At 39.6% G+C, this 19970-nt stretch overlaps 1 protein-coding gene across 1 annotated transcript in view; it reads left to right on the top strand.

The window, feature by feature from the left end:
• The window catches only part of CNTN4 (contactin 4), a 514690-nt gene that overhangs the window by 42252 nt on the left and 452468 nt on the right, over positions 1–19970 (top strand). The window contains exon 2 of the mRNA XM_033141190.1: positions 9408–9448. The gene's annotated coding sequence lies outside the window, so the exon portion shown is untranslated. The remainder of the gene's footprint in view (positions 1–9407; positions 9449–19970) is intronic.

Below are 19970 nucleotides of genomic sequence, written 5' to 3'. Positions count from 1 at the left end.
GACACTGCAAGTTCATACTGATTTGTATTACAGAACAAGTCACCCCAAACTACAGTGGTACCTCGGGTTCAGGTTATAGACGCTTCAGGTTACAGACTCCACTAACCCATAAACAGTACCTCGGGTTAAGAACTTTGTTTCAGGATGAGAACAGAAATTGTGTGGCGGCGGCAGCGGGAGGCTCCATTAGTTAAAGTGGTACCTCAGGTTAAGAACAGTTTCAGGTTAAGAACGGACCTCCAGAACGAATTAAGTTCTTAACCCAAGGTACCACTGTATTCCCCTTTGAGCCTTGAAAGTTGGCTTGTGGAACGCCTTCCTTCATCAGAGAGATTACACTTACCAGACATGTTTCGACTGATGTCAGACATTGTTTGTATGGAAAGGAAGTGAATATGCCTAAAATGTGTATAGAATAGATTTTAAGTTTCAGGTTTTCAAAAGTGTCTCACTCTCCAGTTTAGCTGTCATCACCAATCTATTGTGTTAATGACAATGAATGAATTCATGAATAGGAGTGGAGCCTGTGATCCAAATATTGTATGACAAAAAGCTGTGATGTACTTTATAATTCATCAAGTACAGCTGGAAGATGAGTTAAAACATGGCATTCCTTTTGAGCAAAATCATTGTTTCCCTGCACAAGAGAGTCAGCTTTCCTCTTACTGGCCCATGTGGACTTAGGATGGGAGGGGACGGGCCTGTGAAGATCACAGTTTCATCTTCTGGTAGTGGAAAGTGGTGGAATGAAATTAAACTATAGCACCACACACATTTTATATAGTTCACTTTAGTAGGATTCACCATTAGTAGCCCTGAAATTGTAACACCACTAACATAATCATATTATTAAACATACTTTATATTAAATATTACCACTTGATGCTTATTTTCCAGTATGCCCAGTTAGTTTACTGGATTCAAATACATCCTAAGCTTTCTATATCAGGGGTACCCAAACTGTGGTCTTTACATTGGTAATCTTCACATTCTAGTTTTTGTATAAACGAATCTCCATCCCCCACTTCCAAGCAAACCATGGTTTCTGATAGAGACTCCAGCCCAGGCTCACTATCTTAATGTGGGTTTTCTTCATCATCATCCATCTGTTCCCTTCATATAATCTCATATCAGAAACTCTGATTTTGAATGGATTGCCAATACATACAATTACCTTGAAGAATTGCTCAGGACCGCATCTCTCCACATGAACCTACCTGGACCCTGAGAACATCTTCTGAGCCCCTTCTTTATATTCCTTCTGCATAACAGGTCTGGAGAGTGGCAACATGAGAATGGGCCTTCTCTGTAGTGGCTCTCTATTTGTGGAATGCTCTCCCCAGAGAGGTTCTGCTGGTGCCTTCATTATGCACCTTTAGGCGCCAGGAGAAAATGTTTTTAACTAAACCTTTGACTGATTGACATCCGATGCCCTTTTGAAATGTGTTGTGGAAGGGGGGATTATTGGGTTGTTTTTGTTTTTGTAACTTATATTATGTTTTTTATACCTGTTATTTTATGTTGTGAACTGCCCTGAGATCCACGGTTATAGGGTAGTATAGAAATTTAATAAATATTAATAATAAAAATAATAATTCAGGATAAACTGGTGACTCTTCGTGTTTGAGCCTTTTATGGTGCTAGAGTTCTCATCCTGTCCAACTAAATACCTGTTGGAAGCCCACAAGCAGGATCTGAGTGCACTTACTATTATAGAACAGGTTTTTCTTTGTAGACAGGATTCTTGAAAGCCTCCTACACATTTTATTATTCCTTTAGTGAAAATTGCTTTATGCAAAAACATTTTCTGTTTGATAGACAGTTCTAGTACCAAGTCAAAATGGATAGCGCTGGAATCCCCCATGGCTTTTGAGATTGCTAACATATACACAGAAAAATTGGAAGATACATTTATGCAGTGGAGTCCACTCCCCCCCCCTCCATGAAGTGTTTCCTAATTGATGTTCACGCTATTTCATATGAAATGGGGATCTTTCTTTGGGTACAGCTGAGAGAACAAACCTCAGTTCTGATGGGCAGAGTCATATTAAAAGAATGTCACTCGTTGTATCTTTGAATCCAATGTCATACTACTATTATTGACATTTACAGAAGGATGGCTACGGAAATTTCTGAGAAGCTTATAGCTTCACACAGTCTTACTGTAATGCATTATATACTGTTGTATAGGAGAGCATTATGTTTGTTTCACGGTAATTTCATAGTTATGACTCCCAGCGTGATCTCTGCTTGTGAAAGATGCAAGCACTTGAGTTGACGGAAGCTGACATACACTTGTTTTAAAGTGAAATTGCTTTGGACTTGCTGAGTACTGGGTGTTAACATAGTTTAAATGCATTAGATTTTAAATGTAGAAATATGGGTTCAGTGTGGCCTGTAAGGATATAAGAACAATAAACACATCAAATGTGTATCTACTTCAAAGAAAGATGGGTGAATTAATTTTTCAGTGCAGTGGAATTAAAAAACCCTCATCTTCCCTTATAGCTGAGAGAGAGAACAGTCTATAAGCTTCAATTCAGGCTTTTTTCGGTTTTGAAAAGTCTCATGGTTTGTATATTCTTGTTCAAACACACATCTGCAGGCACAGACAAATATTACTAAAACAACAAAATCAAAGCGGACAAAATACACTAATAAAATCACAACAAACTTACATTTTTATTAGTGATATTAGCAATGAACACCGTATGTCATGGAACTTCTGAAATTAATGTAATGAAATTGTAAAAATCTAGAAATAGTGAATAAGTGAGCAATGGGAATAGAGTTTTCAAAGCTTGAATGCTTGAAAGCCTAACTTTTTGTGATTTTAGCTTTATTTTGTACACATAGCATCTTTTACTGATTCCCACACAGATCTGGGATGATGGAAGGGCCTAATTGGTTTTGGACACTATGGATATTCAGTGAACTGGACAACTATATTATGCGCCCAATAATGTTTTCAGGTTTTTGGTGTTAGAATAGCAGTGACTCTTCTTCCTGGATGCCTGCTTTGCAAAATACTTTTGAACCTGCAGGCTTGTTCAAAAATAGTTTGTAGCATGACTGGAGGTTCCAATTTTTCCTTTTCTTGAGCAGAAGGTCTGTTACTGGAGGTCCTCCCTGAATTTGACATGGGGCCTTCCAGTAGTGCTCCACCAGTAATGGGGCCAAAACTGGAGCACTCTGGGTGGCCAGGGACCCACAAAATCCTCAGCTTCCTTGTGGAAAACTACTGCAGCTTGGGAGCTGGCACAATTAATTCCCTCCCATTGGAAGCAATGGGAAGGGGGAATGGGGGAAATGGTTGTCTCCCCCACATTCTGCCTTAGCCAATGCTGGCAGGGCTTAGGAAACGAAGGTTGCTGTTCTGCAGATTACCTTCCACTGCTAAGATTTCTCTGGTTGTCTGTGCAAAGGGGGAAAGGGAGAAATCCCACTGGGCATTCCCAAAGCTTTGGACACCAGTTCCAGGTTGCAGCCTGCATGTGATACTTTGAGTAGATCCTTTTGTTGATCACCAAGACAGCATTGTCTTGGGGCTGCCATATGTCTGGATTTCAAAGGTGGAATTGACGTCTGGGGGGATTTCCAAAAGGCGTCACTTTGTCCTGGATCTTAGGCAAGTCAGTTGAAAAATTGACAACTTTGAAAGCTCAAAGCTCACCAACTTTCAGGTTTTCCTTAAAAATCCTCAACAGTTTTGGTGGTGTCCTGGTTTTTACTTTTTGAAATATGGCAACCCTAGCTTTGTCTTTAGCTTGCATTATAAACTGCCTGGCAACAATCAGTCCACATCACAGTGGTTCATATGAACATATGTGTTCAAATGAATTGCCTCCAGTAGTATGAAACCTTTAGAGTTTTTATCAAAGTCTACATAGCTATTACATAAAATCTCAAATATTTGCCTTCTTGAGCTCTCATTATGTACAGATTTGGGTAGAGCTCAGTCGACAGAGACAGATCTCGAAGCCTTGGTGTTATTCCCATTCTGAGAGGCCTCAGAAGGATTGTATTGCTCAATTCCACACACTTCAGATCAAGCCATAACGCTTGAGTTGGAAGAAAACTCTTTCCCTCCAGCTAATCTGAATGAAAGCTACAACAGTGCAGAGAATAAAAGATGTGGCACTAATACTGCAGAAACAGGGCTGCCGCTTTCTCTTGGAGTTTATGAACATGACTCACAAGTGCTGGCTAAGATATGTCAAAATTGCTCTCCAGGTTAGTCTAATTATATGTGCGTAGTGCATACTTGTTATGATGAAGCGTAACCCTTCCATTCTGAAACAGTAACACATAATTCTACCTCCAAAATTATAGCTACCAAAATTGCTAAATAAGCTAGGAAGTAAGTGAGTAGACTAATGAATCCAGTAGGAGCTTTACTTCAAGGTTCAACTAAAGGCAGGGAATAGGATAGTCTTTTCTTTCTATTTTTTGCAGGGGAAGAGAATAGCTTCTAAACATAATTTGGTAGTTCTATATAGCTACTTATTTTTTGCTATGCACGTTGGGTTGGGTTGCATTCTCATGGCAGTTTATTCCTTTCCTCAATGTTTCTCTGTTAATTTCCTCCTTATATTTGAGCTTTCACACGACCTAAATGCACTTCCAGAGATATAACAAAATACAGTGGTACCTCTGGTTGCGAACGGGATCCGTTCTGGAGGCCCATTAGCAACGTGAAAAGCCCACAACCTGAAGTGCCGTATCTGCGCAGGTGCGTGGTGCGATTTAGCGCTACTGCGCATGCGCAAGCGGTGAAACCCGGAAGTAACCCTTTCCGGTACTTCTGGGTCGCCTGACAAAATGTAACATGAAGCAAGGAAGGAACCAAATCAGGACTGTATTGTAGAGCAGGAGGCACAGCCCTTGCGCCTTTTCTATCAGTGTGTGGCTACTGCAAGCCTCTCCCCTTCACCCAGTGGTGTAGCTAGCCGATCGGGTGCCTGGTGCAGAGGCGTATCCTGCAGCCGGGAGCAGGGCAAGCCGCCCATAGGGGTGGGACGATCTGCACCTGTGGGGGTGGGGCGATCTGTCCGTGGGGGCGGGGCGAGTTTCTCTGACGCATGGAGCCTCTCCGACGCTTCCTCCTCAGCTTTAGGACGGCTGAGGGAGAGGCAGTAGGCTGACGCAAGTCCCACGCTAACGTTTCAGGCAGTGCGAAACCTGCAGCCGCCTAAGCCGCCACATCACTCCTAAAAAGTTTCATGAGCCCATTTTTTATTTAACAAACTCATTTTGTCACAAACACACACCTCAGTGATGACACCTGGGGTGAACCTACACCCCCTGCACCCCTTCCTCCACCACTGCCTTCACCCTCAATCTCTGCTGATTATTCTTCCCTGTCCCACCAGTCTGAACCTGGTTCAAAGTCCCCTTCCCCCTCAGGTGCCTCCTGGATCACTGACTGTCACCACTCCTCGTCCAGCCAGTCCCTGACATGTGACCACTAATGTGAAATGATACTTTTGTGCACACAGTCCTCCTCGTGCATAAATAAATAAAGTAAGCTTACCATTTTGTGCATAAAAGGAGATTTGACTTCAGCTGGCGAACTAAACTGAAACACGTTACTAATTGTTAATATAGTTAATTAATATATTTACTTAATTCCTTTATCTAATGTGGTCAACATCTCCCAGGCAGATGCGTATAGCTATTTAAATATATTTAGCAGAGATAGATTAATAGTACAGTCATACCTCTGGTTGCATTCGCTGTGGGTTGCATTCGCTATGGGTTATGAACGCACCGAACCTGGAAGTACCGGAACGGGTTACTTCTGGGTTTCGGCATGTGCCGAAATCATGCATTGTGTGTGTGCCAAATCGTGCTGTGCACATGCGCAGATACAGCGCTTCAGGTTGCGCTCTTTTCATGTTGTGAACGGGCCTCCGGAACGGATCCTGTTTGCAACCAGAGGTACCACTGTAGTCATAGATTCTCAAATTGAGGCTGGGACAACTGTCACTTCTACTAGCCATCAGGGTGCCCCATTTATCTCACTAAGTGTATCTTGGTCACACAATTAAAGAGAATGCTGTACAAGGCAGATAGCATGGCTTCCCAACAAACCTGCTTTTAGAAATGTCCCTTTTAAGTAGACAGTGCGTAACTAGAGAACATGTTCTCCTTCATATGAAGAAATAATCCAATCTTGTTTTTTTCGCAACTCCTGCCCAGCATCGCTTCATAAAAATATTGTCCCTGCTCCACCAACCAGCCAACCAAAACCACATTACCCTTTGCTTTCAGGAAAGCTCTCTCCTCTGTATCCACTCATAGCTAGAGTGTGAAGAGCTGTATTTAAGTGGCAAAGCATCTGGTTTGCATGATGAAGTTTCCAGGTCCAAACCCTGGCATCTCCAAATGGGGCCCCTGCCTGAAAAAATGGAAATCATGGGAAAGCCACTGCCAGTCATTGTAGACAGTACCAAGTCAGATGGTCCGATTTGGTATAAGCTAGCATTCTGTGTTCCTATGTGTTCATTCTGGTACACCCAACAGGTAGAATCCATTCTCAATAGCTAGGAAGAAAGGACAGTGAACACAATGATTTCCTCTGACAGAGTACAACCCAGGTTCTATCATACCTTCTTCTTGGCAACATCTGCATTCTTCACAAAATAGCAGCCCAGTGACTGAATGGAGAGCTTAGGAACAGTTGCTATAAAACCTATATTTATATCTTTTATCTTAAGCAGGGGATTGGGGAAAGAGGCCAGTGATCTCTAGACCAGGCATTCCCAAACTGCGGCCCTCCAGATGTTTTGGCCTACAACTCCCATGATCCCTAGCTAACAGGACCAGTGGTCAGGGATGATGGGAATTTTGGGGGTGTCTGCTCTAGACAGTGCTTTATTTCTGGCAGAATGCCATCACTCCCCCCCCCCCCGCCACCATTGGCAGCCATTGTGTGCCGTGGCATTTTTATCTAGATATAAGTACTGACACTTCGTTTCTGACCAAAAAGGCACTGGATCAAACTAATTGTTCATCTGCAGGTGCTGGTGCAAGTCCATGGAAATGTGGGGCGAGGGATGAAGAAGAACTCTAGAAAATGAGAGGCAAGTGCGAAGGAGCAGAACAGGATATGCATGCAAGTGGGAAGTGAAGAAGGAGTTTGAAAATGGTGTTGCAGTTTCCTGCTCTGTATTGTTTAGGTGTTCTTTTCTTTGCATATGGAGAGAGGCAGATTGGCTGTTCTCTGTGGCTTTGTCACAGAAACAGGAATGGAAATTGCTAATACTGTATTTGCTTACGTCCAGAGAAGTAATCAATCCAATGAATGTGATTGTTGTTTTCATTCCACAAATGGTACCTAATTGATTACTTCCTGCCTCCCTTGCCATTATGTTTCCCTTGCATTAAAATAAATGGTGTGGAATAACATAATTAAGTATATAAAAACACTAAGAAGTAGGTTAGCTTGAGAAATAGTGGCTGGCTGACATGGCTGACATGAGATGCGAACCTTGGTGTCATTAGTCTTAGTCTCACTAACCGCTGTGCTATACTGGTTTTCCAGTGATTTAATTGCACAGAAATGGTTAACTAGAAGTGTTTGTGAATATAAAAAAGTCTCCTCCTTTTTGGAATTTTAGATTTTGTCTCCAGGTTTATGACCTAGTGTGATGATATGCATGCCCCCCCCCCCCAGTAGACCCCACAAGCTGTTTGTTCTACTCCTGGATCCACTACTGTAACTTCATAAAATTAGGAAATGGACAATACATTTATTGAAATGGAATAATACAATGTAGGAACATTTCATGGAACAGTCTGTTTCATGCAGCTACATGATCTGTCAAGGGAGTCATTCTAAATCTTCTTTCTGGCCACTTGATGGAGGCAACAGCTTAAATACTTTGATCTGGTTGTTGTTTTTTTAAGTTGATGCTCCGCGTAGTTGATAAGATGCTGATTTGTACTATAGTTTTGTGAGTTGTGTTTGTAGTGTCCATGCTGTGCGTCTGATGAACTTTTATGTATTATAAACATACAGCCAAAACCATTTTCTGGAATAAAAATTACAACCCATCATTGCTGCTAAACACTGAACTAGGATCTATTCGGCTACATCCTAGAATGAGAAGTTTAGTAGAATGCAAGTATTCTTCAGTGCTTCATATTTTAACATTTACCAAGGTAGCAGCATAATTTTAAAGTTTAGAAAGAAATGGGCATGGGTAAAAGCAATGTATATCTTCTTTAAAAAGTAATATAAAATCTTGGTTCTCCATTCAAGTAGGTAGCCATGTTGGTCTGATGCAGTTGAAATAAATTAAAAAATTAAAAAATTGTCCAGTAGCACCTTAGAGACCAACTAAGTCTGTTCTGGGTATAAGCTTTCGTGTGTATCTGAAGAAGTGTGCATGCAGAACAAACTTACTTGGTCTCTAAGGTGCTACTGGACAATTTCTTTTAATTTTTAAATTTATTTTGATGTAGTTCTCCAGTTTTGATTAAAATCGCGCTTATTCCTGTGGTAGGCTCCCAGCTTCATGACCACCACTTTTCATATTCACTACATCCTAAGCAGCAGCTTCTTTTTTGTAGTAATTCCATCTCAGTTTCCATGAAAGGCACCAAAATCCAGCACAAAGGCTCTCCTGACAATCACTTTGGCTTTTAAATCTAGAATTTGGACCCAGTTGTTTTGACCCTGGCCATTTTAAGGGAAACACATGCTGAGATTCTTTGTGCAGCTGGAAACTGTTAGTTCCAGCTTTGAGACCGCTGACTTTGGCATGCTGAGAGCATCTGGGCAAACAAGAGAAACGGAAGGTTCCAGAGGGGCTTGGCAGGCTGAAAAGAGCTTGTTCTGCCCGGAGTCAGTTTTGGACAGTTGGGTGTTGAGTCCAGGCTGCCGAATGATGAGGTTCAAATAGCTACAGGTGGAATAGCTGAACTCAGAGCATTGAGAGCTGTGCACACAGGAGGCCTGAGGGTAGCGCATAGCTGTCAAGAGCTGCTCAAGGGAGAATAAAGAGGTAACTCAAGTAGAAGGAAGGAAGCAGTGATTCATAGGGTGGAATAATCCAGGGGAGTGCTCGGTTTGGCATTTTTTTGTTTTTAATTCATGATTTTGCTATGCTAAATTAGCCTTTTACATGTAGATAAATATTCAGATCCCTTTTGTGTACAGGAGGAATATTCGGAGGAAAGCTAAATCTTGTAAGAATAGCGTAATGTTTCTAGGCAACAGAAACATTACTCTTGCTCAATTTTATAATTTGTATTGATTCACAATAGCACCTCCAAACAATTTTCAGGGAAATGGATCAGTCTGCTTATATTGTCTGTTTTTAAAATTCAATGCTGAACCTTATTAGTAAAATAACTTTTTAAAATCAATACACATGGTAACTACATATGTGTTCTTACAGGTGATGGTGAACTGAAGCAGGACTCTGTATCATGCCTTGAAGTAAGTAGAGTTTGTATCTTAGTGTTGTTGCTTATTCTATCGCATCATAATGATTTATCTCTTAATATTTTGTCCCAAGCTTCTGCTGAAAAATGGAAACTTGTGATGACAGATGGGTCTGTACAAACGTTTATTTTCATCCGAGGCAAGATCAGGGGTGGGGGGCTGTTCACACGATAAGTTCTGAAAAACAGCAACACTTTAACCTATCATTTATTCAGACTTACAATGTGAGATTCAGAATTTGAACTGAGTTGAATTAGAGGTTGGCAATCACTGAGTGAATCAGAGGTTCTGGACAGATTCACTTAGACCCTACTTGGTACCTTAGGTTGATAGCATTGGGAGTGTGGAGCAATCTGAAAGAAGAATTCCCTAGATATACTTTTGAGCTAAATTCAAAATCTGTACATTTTGGGGGAAAGCACAGTTTTGAAATGATGTGACTTCAGAATAGGAATGATCCAATCCAGAAAGTTGTTTTGAAGTAGTTCAGTATGTAGAGCACAGTACTGAACTCTTTTTTCCACTCAACAATACATTTACAAACAGTAAAATGCCTAAAAATAAGAGGAAATATAATGGGCCTATTGTTTGAAGGCTAATTCTTTGCTAAGAGACGAGTTTCCTTATATCAATCATAGTCTATTGAATGAGTTTATGCCATTGCAGTATTGGTATAGCTTGCATTACATTTTTGGTCCTAATTGGTATAAGTGTGGGTCCTCTAATAAGTGATAGAGCACCTGCTTTACATGCAGAATGTCCAAAGTTCAATCCCTGGGATCTCCAGGGTAGGACTAGAAGAGCCCCTACCAGTCAGTGTAGATGATAATGAGGAAGTTGGGTCAACAGTCTGAATCAGTATAAAGCAGCTTCCTGTGTTCTTCGCTTGTATAAACTGTTATTGTCTAAAATCAGTTCCATTATTTCTCAATAAAATTGAGTAAACTTTGATTTCATGTGAAGATAATTTTACCTTTGAGTTACACTAAGATGGTTGAATCCTAATTACCTTGCTCGTTCCCTAATATAGTCCCTAGGTCCCCTGAGAGACAGGTGACACTTGAGAAAGGTATGGGATTGCTGCTGAAGAGTGAAGTTGGGTGGAAGATACAGAACCCACCCTTGTGCAACTATATATATCATCTTCATGCACCAGTATCTGTTCGAATCCAGCTCCTTGCAGATTTGTGGATTATTTAGATGTGAGGGAGAGTTGCATGAGTGAATTGTATTTCCAGTTGTTGTGCAGCTGATGTGATGTTCACAAAGGAAGTTGAATAAGGGAAGTTATGGACTCCGCATAAAAATCTAATGACCAGTTTATGTGCTACAGTAGTTTATAAAGACATACAGAATTGCTGAGCTTGAAGTTCTATATGGGATGAACTAAAGTGTTGAAACCACGGCTGCTACAGCTTTATTGTTGTTACTAAAAAAAAAAAACATTTTAAGAATAAGTATGATAATACTCCTGTTGAATCCTATACTGAATCTTCATCCTTGAATGCAGTTTTTATTGCACCAACTCTTTTTGAAGGAGCTCTTGTCTGCAGCTGCGTGCCAGGCTACTTCTATATTCTGCGCAGTCTACAAAGTCTTCACAGTCATCTTTTGAAAGCTAATATGTAGGGGATTTTGAAATTTTGAAATCAATTAATAATCTACTGAATCATTTCCCCAGTGCTCTTCTTTTACTCTCAGATTTTATTACTCTGTCTCTGCTCAGTGGTTGCAGACGAGCAGATCATTAAAATATTTATTTTGTCAATTGTTCTCCTTTTTCCAGATTTGAATTATTCATATGTTTCTCTTGGGTTGCTAGCATGTTGCTGAGAATGCTAATTGACCTTATTTTATTGTTTGAAATAATAAGAGAATTGAAGACATTTTTTCCCCTGAACCGGACGATTCAGTTTCAACTCAACATGTCTTTTCCAAAACATTTCCCCACTTCTTTCTATTTCCCTCTTCTGTTGTGCATTGTTCAGACAGTTTTCAATTTCCAAATATTCAGAAAGGATTTTTATATTTTAAAATAATGCAGGATTTTTATATTCTCTTCTAAGAAGTGCTGGGAACTCTACAGTTAATGTTCGATGCAGTGTTTTGGCATACTCAGAACTCTTCATATGCATTGCGTGTTTAGACCTTTTAACCATTCCCTAGAAATAAATTCACACATGACTCAGATATTTGGTTTGGTTTTGGGCAGAATTTAGGCCACAACTTTATTGATTACAATCAAGTGAGTGGTTGCATAGGCTCTGGTTTGACTAGCTCCCTGCACCCTTCCAGGCAGCGCTGACCCAGAGCTCTGTCGTAGGTCAGCCAAGGGTGAACACCAGGGACAGCTGAAAGCAGGAGCACCAGTCAGCCACCCTGATGTCCCCCAGACTCGGGCATGGGCACAACCCCTCTCAGGGTTGACCAAACCATTGAGTCCCTGGATTCCTTTATCGGAATACCCTTCACGTAGGGATGGCCAGACTGTTCTGCCACCCCTATCACTTGAACCGGAGCCTATCCCCAACCTTACAAGTTGTGACGATTTGCTATGCGCCAGGCGAAACCCAAGTGGCAACAGCCAATCAGCCAAGTGGAGAAAATTCCTGCCGTGCCCCTGTCCCAACGACAAGCGACACACGACGGCATAGCAAGGTCAAGCTCAAGCCCTAAATATAGGGAGAGGTGGGCTGCTGTTCCGATGCACTAGCCCCAAGAGGAAGCTCAGGCGCACATGCATGGGCTTAAATAGGTCCCTCAGTGCCCTTTACTTGTGTCCCATTAGCCTGATTGCTCCCAGCATCAAGGGACCTACCAATAGGGTGTTGTGGCTATCCAAACGGTCCTACCCACAACACAGGGTCTGCTTGCCAGGTTGTACCGCAACACGTGCCCTCTGTGAGGAAGGACCCGATTTATCTCAGTAATCCTTCCAGTTGACCCACAAGTTAGATCAGTATTATTATCCCCATATTGCTGTGGGTGGCTGAATGCCATCTAGCACGTTCATAGCATAGATGCAAGATTTGAACTAGGAAATTTTCACAGCTCATATTGTAACACGTATCTGTCTGTCTGTCTGTTTGTGTAATACCCCTCCCCACTCCCTCACTATATTTAAGGATCTGGTGACTTCTGTTTCAGTGTATCTGAAGAAGTGTGCATGCACACAAAAGCTCATACCAAGAACAAACTCAGTTGGTCTCTAAGGTGCTACTGGAAAGAATTTCCTATTTTGTTTTGTCTGTTTGTGTGTCTGTTTGTCTATCTAATGTTCACCCTGCTTTTCAAATAAAAAAGGCCAACAGATTGGCTTATAAATATCAGTAATAAGACAGTCCCTGCTCATAGGCTTATAATCTACATGACACAAAAGGAAAAACAATTTGGAGGGGGGCGGGAAAGCAGATTTCAGAACTATTTATTAGTTAATGTTTTAAAGGGGATCCAGGTTGGTTGTTCCAGGAGAGTTTGTACAAATCATTAAATATAGGATCACCAAGCGTACAGAAGAACAAGTCTTGCTGAAGGAGAAAACAGCATTGTGTCTGCAAGGATAAGCACAATAGAGTTCTTTGAATGTCAATCAGCATATAGATAAAGGTGATCCAGTCAAAACTGTGTGCTTAGATTTTATAAAAAGCAATTTGGTGAAGGCTTGCAACTTTAAAGGAAAGTTACTTCCTGAAATGATTACCTGTTTCAGTAATATCTGTATTTCTCTCCATGTAAATCTTTTCTACTTCCAAGTGAATAGTAGTAAAAGGTTAAGAGGCCAAGGTCTTATACCCACAGGTATCTGAACAAGTGCCCTGTATGTGAACCTGCTGTTTACTGATTCTCTTAGATAGTTTAGTGTTGTGTTCTTCATTTTCATTTGCAAATCAAATATGGTCCAAACCCAATTTGTTTTACATGGCATTTTTTTTGCCTACAGTATTTTTCCATATTTCATGATATATGAGTAGCACTGTGGTTTACAAGTGAGCATTTAGTCTTCTCTGCAATCATTTTGCAGCTGCTGAATATTTATATTCTTACATCAAGCATACGTGAATCCTGCTATAATTCCTTAATGCAAATGTGACATTTTATGCTGACTTTGTAATATGCAAAGAACATTCTGCTGAAGTATGATAAATCCTAAAAAAAACAACCAAACCCCATTCCTGACCTCCTCACTTAGTACAAGTCTTTACTGTCACTGGCTTTCCCTGTTTCACTTTATATTGTGTGTGACCCTTGGTAAGTAAAAGTGTAATTTGTGTCCTTGTGCAAGTAATTTCCTTTATGTTTGGTGGGGCAGCTGGATGCTTTCCTAAAATAAAATTTGATCCACTAGCCACTCTGAGCTGATCCCTAATGAATGATTATCGTTATTGGTTCTCCTGGAGAATTTAGGAGTTTCTTCTTCAGCATAGCTTTATTTGTTTCCATTCTTTGGTCCATGGTGTACATGGTGTCTGTTGGACTTTTTTAATCCCTTGTATTAACAATATCTCCATTTTTGTTGCTCAGTTCTCCTTTACCTTCCAGTTTCTTTGCCTCATACAGTGGTACCTCAGGTTACATACACTTCAGGTTACATATGCTTCAGGTTACATACTCCGCTAACCTAAGAAATAACGCTTCAGGTTAAAAACTTTGCTTCAGGATAAGAACAGAAATTGTGCTCTGGCGTTCAGTTATTTATTGTGGTGACCCAAGGAGGACCTCTGGCTAGATTGGAACCACAACTGACACAAAGTTTTGCTCCATGCAATAGATGTCCCACAAAAAGTTTCCCCATATTTGCAGATTTTAATATTTAAGGATGTTTGTCTGCCTCATTTGCAGATTTTAATATTTAAGGATGTTTGTACGCAGGATATTACAAAGAAACATGGACAACACAGAACAGAAGTTATCCGTGGTTCCTGACACCCTGCCTCTCCACCATCAAATAATGGGTTTAATTAATACCATAGAAGTTACTACTTCCAGTTATAGACTTGTCTTTTGCTTCATTCTTTGAGGTATCATTGCAGTGATTTGGTTCAATGAAATAACATAGTTATAGGCATTCCCTATGTCTTAACAATTTAAATTCTACTCAAGCACTCTCTATTTTAATGCAATACTTATTTGGATTAGTATTCTGAAGTAGTGTCAAACATCAAATACAGCTAATTTTCTCCCATATAACTGGATTTCTGTATTAAAAAAGTGTAAGCTCTCTGGGAGAAAGAGAAAATGCTTGAGTTTTTAGAAATTGTGTAGACATACCCTCAGGTTAAACAGAGAGCACAAGCACCCAATAGAAGTCATCTTAATGTTTCTGCTATAGACTGCTTTGTCACATGTATGTCTCAATGAATCACACAACCAAGTATTGTGTTTGCCATGCATACAGTGTGATGTTTGGCCATGATAAAATCTCTGCTTTTCCAGGCATCATATTAGATGCTCTATTCTGTTTCATAGGGCTGCAATTTGGGGATGAGAGAATAAAAGAGATGTAAAGCACATTGTACACTGAACTATGGTGTTGAAATTATTTATAAGTAGTCACTTATTAGGCTTGGCTAAGCTGGATGTTGCTGTGTTTTGTTGCTATACATATAATGCAAGGTGGGACTTCTGTCACAAAATTCAAGTTTTTGTATGTGTAAGTTTTCATCAGGGCAGCACTAGTGAAGTCACCATCTGATCTCAGCGAGCTAACCAGCATTATTATATTTTCAGCAAATAGTGAATTGCTTCTTTATAGTTTGTTGTATGCTGCATCCTGGAACCTTCAGGATTTAAGCTTGTATGCTACATCCAGAGATGATGTAACTGGAGAAGGATGTCCAGACAATTTTGCCATCTATGACTTGCTCTTGAATTCTGTTTATTGATTCTTGTTGCTCAAGCACATAATGCTCCAAAAACCAAACCAAGTGCCTATTAAGTCAGCAAGTGCCATTGCATGTTTAGAAAGGAGAAAAATAAATCTGCATTAAGCAAATCCACTTTTCTGCACTTAGCTCAGGATGCTGAATAGAGATCATTATGGCTTTCTAGGAAAGCTGAGAATTAATTCAGTTAAATATGGACTGCAAATAAACATTGCCACAAACTGCTGTCACCAGCAATTGATAATCGTGATGAATTTTTAATCTGTATTGCACAAATGGCTGTTATTCTTATTTTTTAAAAGGCTTCCAATCTGTCCACTTCAATTGTGGGTTTAGGGATTTTGTATTATCAATGTAATTTCTGCTGAAATGAAAATAACACATGATGATAGACATAGTGTGAAATATCTAGCTATTGTACTGTGTGCTTTGTATATAGCATATTTGAATGGGACACGTGTTAAATATGTCTTTACTGAAACATTTACTAAGTGTGATGGTGGTAGTATAAAATTGTCTCCATGTAGAGCACTGTGAGTTGGCCGGTTTTCTGGCACATCCACTGAGAAGTGGCCAAAATACACCAGTTTAATAATGTTTCTTCTTGGAACAGTTTGTGTTGTTCTGTCAATTGTTTCCCTTTCACCTACAGTTTGTGTTCCATATGTTGTCTTGCCCATTTCAGTGCATCAAAAAAATGGATGAAATTACAGGGGATTGTTTTTCTGAAAACCCAATGAGTATTCTCAGTCGTTTCAGTGTTTAAATTGGGAAGGTTTTTATTCTACCCAATCTCAGTACCTGATTTTCTCTTCCTGGTGAACCATTTTCCTACAATGAAGATGGCTCCTTCCAGATTGAGGAGTGTTGTAGCTGCTGTAGCTACAAGTAAGTAGATTGTAGCGATTGAAGGGCAGCATTGTGGGATATCTAATGGAGAAATAACTTCATAAAAAATAAGAGGAAAGTAGGGATGAGGGGTAAATTCAATTCAGTTTGCATCCTAGATTCATACTTTCTGAAACAATTCATGAATTGAAACACAGTCGTCATGTTAAACCCACACTTCTCTGAATTTTGCAGTCAAGTTCTTCCAGCTAAGGAGTGTGCACAAAAATGCATATACATTAAATGCATGTACATTAAAAATTTGTATACAAATAGAAATAAAATATGAAAATGCATTATATAAGAGATAATTGCTTTGCATATATCAGACAGACAAAAATTGTATATTAAGTAAAGTTCACAATAAAAGGATGATGCTGATGAAGAAGATGAATAGTCAAAAATGCATTGTTGAGAAAGTGAACATTGTTGAGAATTGTGAACAAGTTGACATTTTCAGTTGTGGAGAAAATCTGCTAAGTGGAAAAACAAGTATGCATTGTCCTGACACCAAAGAGATTCAGTCACGAATTGCTTACATGTAAGGGCAGCCAAGCACTTCCATTGCACTCGTGAGTGATGTTTTTAAGGCTGTTCCTTGTTGTTATTTTTACAATCAAATGTAAAGCAAGTCAAACAGAAGTAGCCTTTTAAAACTGCTCAAAAGTAAGGAGTTAGAGCAGTGGTCCCCAAACTAAGGCCCAGGGGCCGGATGCGGCCCAATCGCCTTCTAAATCCGGCCTGCGGATGGTCCGGGAATCAGCGTGTTTTTACATGAGTAGAATGTGTCCTTTTATTTAAAATGCATCTCTGGGTTATTTGTGGTGCATAGGAATTCATTCATTTTTTTATTCAAAATATAGTCTGGCCCCCCACAAGGTCTGAGGGACAGCGGACCCAGCCCCATGCTGAAAAAGTTTGCTGACCCCCTGAGTTAAAGTTCCAATGTGTTCAAAAGTGGTTAGAGTTTAAACATAAAGAGCTCTGGGCTAAACTGATTTTTATTAAATAAAAGAAGGTAAGAAGTTTTTAGTTAAGAGCTGCTGCTGTCATGAAAAATGCATTTTGATGAACTGGTTTGTAAAGAAGTTCACTATTGTGAAAAATGAAATGTTTGGGTTCTAGAAGGAAAAGGGGGAAAGATACTGGGTCTGAAAAGTATTTCAGGGAAAGGGGTATTTTACTAAGATGGATTTCTTCCCCCAGTAATACTTATCTAGTGTACATATTACATTATTTTTCATGACAGAAAGTGGTGCATGTTTGTCACTTGGCTAAGTGATTACAGAACCTCAGATATTTCTAGTATTGGCAGACTTCTGGTTAGTTCTGTTTCCCCATGTGATGTAAGTAGTGGAGAATTTGTCTTTCCTGAGGGTAGATCAGTGGTTCCCAACCTCCTCCCACTGACCACTTGATGATTCTAGTGGACCACTGAATTGTTTTTCTGCCTGTTGAAACAACGGTAATGCACTGTGCTAGATGTTGTATGGTTTCTAATTATATTTTTATTGCTTCTTCTATTTCTCATGACATATTTTTTAAATTCTAATACAATAAAATACAAAATCAGAACTAAAACAAGCAATAAAAATAGAGTACAATTAAAAACACATGCAAATATTTTTATGCAGACTTGCCATGGGCCACCTGAATGAAGCTTGTGGGCCACTGGTGTTCTGGGAACCATAGTTTGGAAACACCTGAGTTATAGAGTATTTTGCAAAAGCAAAATTTTAGATGTGGATTCTAAGATCTGAAATTTCCAACTGCAGAATCACTTGGTTGAGCAGGCATAGCCCACTTTTTGACTCTGGATTCAAGCTGGGAGACTTCTCTCATAGACTTGTCCAAGAACTGAGAGGAGACCTGCTTTTCCTCTAACATTAGTGAAACAGACAAGCAGAAACCCAGTGAGATGGGTCTGTTGCTGCACTGTAGGCCTACTGTTTGACACTCCAAGGCCAGACACATTCACATAAAATAAGTCTACTCATGAAAAACTGACATTTTGGGATGAAAACTCAATGTTAGACCACCTTTAGCATATTAGTATGGGCAGGAACATTGGAACATCTATAGCTGTATTTCATTATTCTATTTAGTACTCTCCATTTTTGGTCCAAAGGACTCCCTGAATGACTTATAAAATAATAAAAGAACAAAGTGAAACAATAGAAATACTATGCAATAAAGCAATACATAGTGCTAAAAATATCACAGCAAAATAATGCATGTCTGAGTAAAATAAAAGTAAAAATTAATAGCATCATTCCATCAGTCTTGCAGTGAAAAAATATAATATCCACAAAGAAGATTTGTATTGATTAAAATGTCCAAGGTGGATTTGTAGATGTCAAAGACACCGGCAATTTCAACCCTTATTTGCTGCATTAAAAACAAATGCCTCGGAAGGTAGACAACTGTCACCATGTATGTGTCATCATAAAGTATGGAGGGCAAGAGATCTTGCTGTTCATGCTTAAAATGTGAAAGGCAATATCAGGACTATCATAAAAGGGTTGCATATTACTTACACTTTCTCATTCATGCTACATGCCTTGAAAATTGTTGTGGTACTCTTTGAATTATAGAAGGTGCTTCTGTAGAAAGTAGCAGGATATGGTTGCTGTTGCCTTTTTGTTAGTCTTCTTTGGCAAAGTAAGGGGATGGTAAATATAGTAGGTCATACAAGTTTTATGGGGTAGAATGCTGTGTAAATTTCAGATAAGCTACCAGTCACTTTGAATGATCTCAGCAGTGCTCAAGTTAATCCATATGTAGGCAAAGCTCGGTTCAGTTGTGCAGCATGCAAAAACCTGATCACTCCTTAGAGTAGACTCACAGCAAGTTGGGTTTATCGTGATGAATGTTGTTTTTCTCCAGTACTTTGTTGTATCCAACTGAGTTCTATTCAGATTAGACCCATTAGAATTAATGAACCCAAGTTAGTTACACCAATTCATTTCAGTGGGTCCACTCCGAGTAAACATTGGCTCAAACTAGATCACTGGTAATAGTGAGTTTTTGTAAAACCATTCAGAAATGTTCTAACTACTGCCTGTTTGCACACAACAGAGTATGGAATTAGTGATAACTTCACAAAACATGTTCCAGTGCTTTGTGTAACATGGCCTAGTTGCTGCTGTATCATAAGTCCCAAACTTCCTACATGTTCAGAACGAACTGACCTAACATATCTTTGCAAAAACCAACTTACAAAAATTAAGTTTGCACCACCGTTTAGTTAGTTTCTAAACAACTTCAGAAAACCGAAATCCTTCTATCAGCCACCAAAGAACAATTGCAGCATGTAACAACATGCCTCTGTATGTGGCCTTTCAGCCCAGTTTTTTACGAGAGCATTATTGTCCAGTCCACTTTCCTCCTAATTGCTTTTTGTACTTCATAATTGATCATTGCTATTATCTAGCTAAATGATTCTTAATAAAATGATTTTGCATTGGATTAAGTACAGCAGAATAGTCTCAATTCTGATTCCACAGTAAAAACACCTAAGAATTATCTTCAGGGAACTTAAACCCTTGGAAAACTGAGCTGTGCTACATGAAAAACCTAACAATACTTTTGGAATGAAACTCACTATAAATGAAACAAAAGTAATCCACTCACCCCATCTGTCTCTCTCTGAAATGTTTGTTTACATTTTCACTAAACATTTTCCTTTGCTTCCCAAGGGATAGGTAGTGGCTGGTAATGAATGAAAGTGCTTTATCGCATACCTC

This window comes from Lacerta agilis, chromosome 2 (genome assembly GCF_009819535.1).
Source record: "Lacerta agilis isolate rLacAgi1 chromosome 2, rLacAgi1.pri, whole genome shotgun sequence".
Taxonomy (NCBI): domain Eukaryota; kingdom Metazoa; phylum Chordata; class Lepidosauria; order Squamata; family Lacertidae; genus Lacerta; species Lacerta agilis.
The sequence above is the reverse complement of the archived record's forward strand: the minus strand, read 5'-3'. Positions and strand labels throughout refer to the sequence as shown.